This window comes from Siphateles boraxobius, unplaced genomic scaffold (genome assembly GCF_051911475.1).
Source record: "Siphateles boraxobius isolate OS27281-9 unplaced genomic scaffold, OSU_SipBor_1 130, whole genome shotgun sequence".
Classification (NCBI taxonomy): Eukaryota; Metazoa; Chordata; class Actinopteri; order Cypriniformes; family Leuciscidae; genus Siphateles; species Siphateles boraxobius.
This window is the reverse complement of record NW_027508734.1, coordinates 2,078,244-2,086,034: the sequence shown is the minus strand read 5'-3', so window position 1 is coordinate 2,086,034 and position 7,791 is coordinate 2,078,244. Positions and strand designations below refer to the sequence as shown.

At 40.3% G+C, this 7,791-nt stretch overlaps 1 long non-coding RNA gene across 1 annotated transcript; it reads right to left on the bottom strand.

Annotated features, from left to right (window-relative positions):
• Positions 1-4,837: 4,837 nt before the first annotated feature.
• On the bottom strand, positions 4,838-5,639 carry LOC143736452 (uncharacterized). Its single transcript, XR_013203453.1, has 3 exons — positions 5,582-5,639; positions 5,306-5,403; positions 4,838-4,975 (listed from the first exon to the last, which is right to left on the bottom strand). It is a non-coding gene; the product is annotated as an uncharacterized LOC143736452 (long non-coding RNA).
• Positions 5,640-7,791: the final 2,152 nt, after the last annotated feature.

The following is a 7,791-nucleotide window of genomic DNA, read 5'->3' as shown; positions in this document are numbered from 1 at the left end:
TTGACATGAGTCGATCTCATTTGTGCGAGCCCTGCACTGTGGCGGGCTGTGTTTGTGTGTAGAAATGAACACTGGGCTGTTAGCATTTTTATTACACTCATAACACCATCGGCTGTGGCCGGAATACCAGAAAATACACTGATTATATGATTTTTCTGGGTCGCCATGGAAACGGCATTTGTGTGCAAAAAATGGCTTGTTTACTGCAAAATACACTGGAACAGTCGCATTTCCTGGAACTGAACGAGCGAAAAGTTTCGGTGGAAGTTTAGCCGCGGCGAACCTAAATTTTATCTGCTGCGAGAGCTGGGATCGAACACAGGTCTCTCGTCCGAAGGCTGTGGGTTTCGCCACTGAGCTACAGGGGGAAACGACATAAGCTTAAATTAGTTCAAGCAGATAACAGAGCGTCATCACAGTTTTCTGTGTGTCTGCGTTTGTTCGCAGGCGTGCGTGTTATACAACAGGCTCATTGCTGCAATATTGACATTTTCAGCCGCTCAAACTAAGAGGAGCTGAGAAATGTTTGAGAAATGGAGATTGGTCCGGCCTCGGTGGGACTAAAACACACTCTTTCCTCATATCGCCGGTGATGCACGCCCACAGGGGGCGTCGAGCAGATAAGAGAACGTAATCACAGTTTTGTGTGTGTCGGCGTTTGTTTGCAGGCGTGCGTGTTATACAACAGGCTCATTGCTGCATTATTGAAATTTTCAGCCGCTCAAACTAAGAGGAGCTGAGAAATGTTTGAGAAATGGAGATTGGTCCGACCTCGGCGGGACTAAAACACACTCATTCCTCATTTCGCCGGGGACGGGGTAGCTTTCTTATAACGTAAAGAAAGCTAGCCGCGGTTTTGATGCTGGCCCGTTTCCCTGACGACTCGCGGGCAGAAGGGGGAGGTCCACAGAGCTCGCCCAATCCTCACTGTCCGACGCCAGGATAGAGCAGCTGGCCTTCTCTACAGATGCAGCTATCTCGTTGTCACAACAGCGGATGCGGCGGTGCGCGGCGGCCGTTGTCCGTCAGTGAGCGACTCGATTGAAGCTGGTGAAGCTGGCGGGTGAACCAGCGAGCTTTCACGGGCTGAAGAAGGCTCGGGGACCCGCTGAGTACAACGCTTTACGGCGCGGCACTACAGCGGGCGGGAGTGCAGACTCGGAGAAAAAATGCCAGGCGAGTCCTCATGAGTCACCATGGCAATAGCTCGCAATGATGGCAGCCGCCGTCAGCGAGCGCGAGAGCTGCATGATGAGCTGCGAGAGCTGCATGAGTCGCGATGGCGAACACACACTCCCAGCAGAGTAAAAGGATATAAACGCCGGAAAACGTAGCAGGTACGGCGGCTGAAGGCGGCGAGGTGAAGGCCAGCGGCTTCAGGCTCGAAGGCTCGTCCCGCAGAAGGCTTACTATCAGACGGCGCGGCTTCTCACTCCGGATCCAGCGATGTAGTAGTGCTTCGCTGAAGAGATGAAAATCAGTTTGTATCAGCCTGTAGAGCTATTTTTATAGGCCAAGGCCACGCCTATTCTGGCGGGACGTGGCGTAAATGTGCGCGAAGCGCCCCCATTGGGTATCACGTCACGCAGGGCCTCTCTCGATAGGCTGCTGCTGTTGCCACAGGTCAGCCGATAGGCACGCGAGCCGCCTTGCCTATGTCTGCCTGCTGTCACAACGCGTTTTACATTGATTCAAAATTAAGGATAATTTTTGGCTTCAATATCTCGTGGAAAAGAGGTTTTCCCCATAGCGTAAGATATTACGCAGTACGAGAGATACTCTCGTAAGAGAACTCACACATAATATCAGTGGGTTAAGCCACTACATGGTGATTATATGCAATCAGCTTACAGCATCTGATTGGATTTTCTCTGGCTGTTCTCGCCATAACAAACATCATTATTCAATCACTTAATTATCTCATTAACTCCAACACTGATCAGTGTTACATTTTTACAGCCTGTAGTGTGCACACTGAGCAGTGTTCATTTCATCTGGGCAAACCCATGTGAGGCCTACATGGAAACTGAGGACAAAACTGTCTGGGTCCCAGTTAGATAGACCAGGTCAAACCCATTTGGGCCCGACATGGCTGTGCTGGCTGGGGTGGAATGTCTGATGGAATTGACATAGGCTCATGCCTTTTTGCATCTGTATGCGTTTCCTCCAAATATCTCTCTAGCTCAACCCTAGATTAAAGCTGCTTTGAAACAATCTACATTGTTAAAAGCGCTATATAAATGAGGATGACTTGACCTAGATGCGTTTAAAGTGCCATTCTTCTCACAGGTGAATAACTTCTTTACGAATTTGAATGGGTCTTTATAGAAATTAGCCCTTGCACGCACCTTCTTTTTGTAGCATTTCCGTAGGCGCTCAGCTCTGCGTAATTTTGCAAGCGTATCTTTTATGGCCCTTTGTAAGAGATTGAGTCCCTCCTTCTGACTTTGTTCTGCTCTTTTCCATTGCTTCCTCAGCTGTCTCCTTTCTCTAACTAACCCTTCAATTTTCTGCTGCCGTCTAGACATTCCAAGAGTAGTTTGTACTTTTTCCTTCCTTTTTTCCACACCAAACCTCTCACTTCCATATGCGTAAATGATGTCCCCAAATTTATCCATTATTACTTCGTTGGCAAAACTTAATTAATTTAGTAAAGAAAATTGGTTGGTCAAGTACTGTTAACTCCAAATCATTAGTTGTGTTAACTTATTATTAGTGTTCACATGACTAGGAAAATATTTTGCCTTAAACCAATTGCCTTAACATTTTCAAGTAAGCTGAATTTCAAAAAATGTGTTAAGACAAAAAGCAACAACAGATCTTAGCAAACATTATTTATTACTCATAAATATTCATCAGGCATTACAATTTACCAAACAATGCCATTCTGGCACCCCTTACATTCAAAACATTTTTTTTATTAATGTAACAATATACATTACAACAAATCATGACTGATGAATAAACAAGGACTACTGGCAATCTTTTGACAAGAAACTGAATAGCTGACCCTCTAAAAATCAATGTTTGCTTAATTTTTACACTTAGAAAAACATATTTAAAGGGATAGTTCACCCAAAAATGAAAATTCTGTCAGTAATTACTCACCCTCATAGCCTAGAAATCTTGACACACCCTAGCGGCAGCAAAAATTACTTTGCAGCCAGTGTGGTCTAGCAACTCTCCATTGACTTTCGAGCTGGAAAAAACAAAAACTGGTCAGGCCAATCAGATCGTGTATAGAGTCGGCGGGCGGGCTTAACATAATGATAACAGAGTTGCGACGGTTCACTGCTACTTGAAAACAAAGAATGGCTGCTGCTGCTGGCAAACAGCGGTCTTTCGATTCGGCTTTGGCTGCGACTCTGGAGGATTTGAAGTTAAACTTTTCTTTGAAACAAGAACAAAGAACGGCTTTGCTCTGACTGACCTCGTCGCTCTGGCTACGTCACCTTCTTCGTTGCTCTGGTTGGTTGTAGTGCTGAAAGACAGCCGTTTATCCCGCCCTTTGGAATGAGGCATGCCAATGGAGAGTTCCCAGACCTAACATCTTGATGTAGGTCTGGTATGCCAGGCTATCTCCCTCATGTTGTTCCAACCCCGTAAGACCTTCGATCATCTTCGGAACACGAATTAAGATACTTTTGATTAAATCTGAGAGCTGGATCACTCCTCCATAGGCTCCTATGGGATTGAAACTTGCCGGCCCCGAAAAGTTATTAAAGACATCGTTAAAATAGTCCAAGTGACTATACGGTGGCCAAGCGACGAGAATACTTTTTGTGCGCAAAAACAAACAAAAATTACGACTTTATTTCAACTATTAATTTCCTTCTCTGTGGGCCTCGAGTCAGTTAGCGTAGTGAGATTGCGTAGAGCTACGTCACACGTAGGCTCACTATTGGCCGACGCTGGTCATGTGTGTGATGCGTGTGACGTACAACAACAGAAGCGCTGCGCTGTTACACTAGTGAAGTGACTCAATGCCCACAGAGAAGGAAATCAATAGTTGAAATAAAGTCGTTATTTTTGTTTGTTTTTGCGCACAAAAAGTATTCTCGTCGCTTGATAAACTTAAGATTGAGCCACTGTAGTCACTTGGACTATTTTAAACATTGTCTTTACTAACTTTTTGGGCCGGCAAGTTTCAATAACACAGAAGCTTATATGGAGGAGTGAGAAAGCTTTCAGATTTAATCAAAAAAATCTTAATTTGTGTTCCGAACATGAACAAAAGTCTTACGGGGTTGAACAACATGAGGGAGAGTAATTACTGACAGAATTTTCATTTTTGGGTGAACTATCCCCAAACATGTAAATTCTTTCATCATTTACTCGCCCTCATGATCTTCCAAACCCATACAACTTTGGTTAGACTTTAAAACCAAAATTAAGATATTTTTTTTAATGAAATCTAGGTTATTTCTGTCCCTTCATTGAAAGTCCAGGTAAACAAAACTTAAAATATCCAAAAAGCTTATAAAAAGCATTGTAAAATGAATCCATTTCATTTTAGCATATTAATGACCTTCTTGGATCTTTTAAGTTTTGGTTACCTGGGCCTTTAGTGGAGGGTCAGAAACCTCTCTGGTTTTCTTTAAAAATATCTAAATGTGTGTTTCAAAGACTAACCAAAGTCTTATGGGTTAAGAATAACATGAGAGTGACAAACTGATGACAGAATTACAATTTTTAGGTGAACTATACCTTTAACACAATCTCAAACAGCCTTCGCTTACATCAACAGAAGGTTTTTAAGTGAATGTAGTTTCGGTTTTAAAGATATATGTCCAAAGGAAAGAAAAACTAAGCACATGGCACCTGGAAAGTCTCAAGATCATCCATGACTATGGCTCCGTCTAGAATAACGTTGTGCAAGAAGACCCCAAATAGTGCTTGTGGAGGGAGAATCCTGGCTGTCTTCCCAGGTCACGTCAGAATCCTGATTGAAGTCTTGGGTGTGTCAATCACAGTCCTAATAAAAACCGGAACAGCAATATTACAATTCTGGTTGCATTACAAATGAAAATCCATATAACAAAGTATCAGGTCAACATACAACTAGCAGAGATGAATTATGGTTGTTTAAGTATTGTCTGAAACAGACAAAAAATAAAAAATAACAGTAATAATTAAGAACTTGCATGACAAAATGTTGGATTAAAAAAAAGAAAATAAATGAAACAAATGCAGAGTTTGCATGTCTGATCCAAGATAAAAGAGTTGAATAAAGCATATTGAATGCCTATATGTAATGCGTGTGTGGGGAATTAAAGTTTTTAATGAAATATACAGAGAAAGTTACCTGTAAACATTTGATTGAAAAAAAAAATTATTGGTTTCTTTTCCAAGAATTAGAGGAAGGCCATGAAGAACTGTGCACGTAGCAGTGATGACAGTGCTCTGGGGGAAAAAAAGGTTTAAAACGGAATATTAAATTAGCTCAAAAATCTAGTAACAAAAGAATTCAGTGATGTCAGCACTCTGATAAATATGTTACACAACATAGAATGAAATATAAAAAAACTGAGCTAAAACAGTACCAGAATTTTGTTTAAGAAAGAAGCATTGACAAGCTTACCGTATATTTACTTTGCACAAGAAACTCAGAAAGTCTCTTTTTAGCTGCCATTTTTTTTTCGAGCAGCATATTGATCAAGCGCTGAGAAGAATTATTGCATTCCGATGCGATTAAACTCTGCATTGATCTGTGAAAGAAAAAAAAAGTTAAATATACATTGGACTTTTGGTTAATGTGTTTAAGGGATAGTAGTTTGGTTTGCATCAACATGTTGGGAATGATTTCTTGTTAAATTCATCTTTGATGTATTAAATAACTTGAATGAACTCAAACAGTTTGTGTGAAGGAATGGAACTGGACTAGTTCTGGTGCAGCTTCATATTTTAAGCGACACTGCCACGAAAAAAAAGAAAAGAAAAAAAAAACAATACTCACATTTCCATTGTATATCTCATTCCATAAAACAAATTCCGCAAATTAAGAAAATCGTATTAATATACATGTCTCATTCCACAAAACAAGCTCTGCAACTTAAGAAAATAATATAAACCTACTAAATTCTAACTATAAAGATTTATTTTAATCTAAAGAAATAAAACACACACGTACACCACATCTAAACATCCAAATATTAATTCAGTAGAGTAATCTGTAAAATATTTCCTCAGTCTAATTTGTACACACAATAAAAAACATCTAAAACATAAAAAAACGTTTCATTACTAGTAAATGCATTCAGCCAAATATCAGTGATTTGCAAATGCTAGACTGCTAATTTCGATTAGCACAATCCAACAATTTCAATAAAATAACATCACATCCAATATCACCATGTAACATTAAGATATGTAATCTGATTACTACACAAACGATTCATGTATATTAGGCAATTCAGAAATAAAAAAAAAACTGAAAAAACAAGCACCAACTCACCTTTCCATGCGCTTCTCCCATCAGAATCCATTTTGAATTTTTTATTTTTTTATTTAACCTTTATTTTTACAGGCAAGTCATTAAGAACAAGTTCTTATTTAAAATGGCGGCCTGATAATTCACTCCACCAACATGTAGAACTGCGCATGACGAGCCCGTTCTCATCCTTTGGCGGCATATGTGACGCCATATGACAAAACGGCGAAATACTACGCACATGGCACCCTTTAGCGTGAATATAACACGCGAACCCAAGGCGTCATAAAGTTGACTGGCATCCTTTAGCGTGAATATGAGACGCAGACCCTACCCCACACCTAAACCTACCCATCACAGTGCGTGTTATATTGACGATAAAGGGTGCCATGTGCGTAGTATTTCGCCGTTTTGTCATATGGCGTCACATATGACACCAAAGGATGAGAATGCGTTAGCATGACCATTCGAAGATTTCACAATACTCATTATTTTAAGTAGAGGATAATTGATTCTATAAGTTTAATAACTTTCCGTGCTAAAAAGTTGCCGTTACTTAGTTAAACTCAGTAAGGTCAACAAATTTATTAAAAAAAGTTATAATCACTTAATTTTATTAGTAAGATCAGCAGTTACATTCTACAGTGAGTCATGATTGGCAAACATCCTCTCAGCATGGCATTGTGGGTATTTCATTCCCAAAAGTGTCTCAGGACGCAGTGCAAGTTCACTTTCGAAAGGGAACGTCTCAGGCAACGACTGTAACCATATGTTCCCCATCAGGGAACGAGACAAGTAAAATCAAGTGTATTTTTCTTTAAATACAAAAGTATTACAAAAACTAAAAAACAATGACTTGTTTCAAGGTCCTGAAATAATCAGGCCTCTTAACATCACAGACCCCAATGGAAGAAAAGAGCAGGGACATGCTGTTTCTACAAGCATGTAAAAATGATCCATTTCCATAAGGATGATCAGTTACTGGTTATTTGCATGCTCTGCGATGCCATTTAAATAAGGATCATTATGCAGCAAAGTCCAAACGGGAATCAGTCTCGGCGTCTCCACACTGAATTTCTGATCCGCAGGAGGTTTTCCATGAAAGGTAATGGATAAATTAACATTTATATAAGGAATAAAGTGAGAATGCTGAAAATAAAAGCTTTGAAAGAATAGAGAGGCTTAAAGGGATAGTTCCCCCAAAAATGAAATTCTGTCAGTAATTACTCTCCCTCATGTTGTTCAATACCGTAAGACCTTCGTTCATCTTCGGGATAAACTTAACATTGAGCCACTGTAGTCACTTGGACTATTTTAACGATGTCTTTAAGAACTTTTCGAGGCCAGCAAGTTCAATCCCT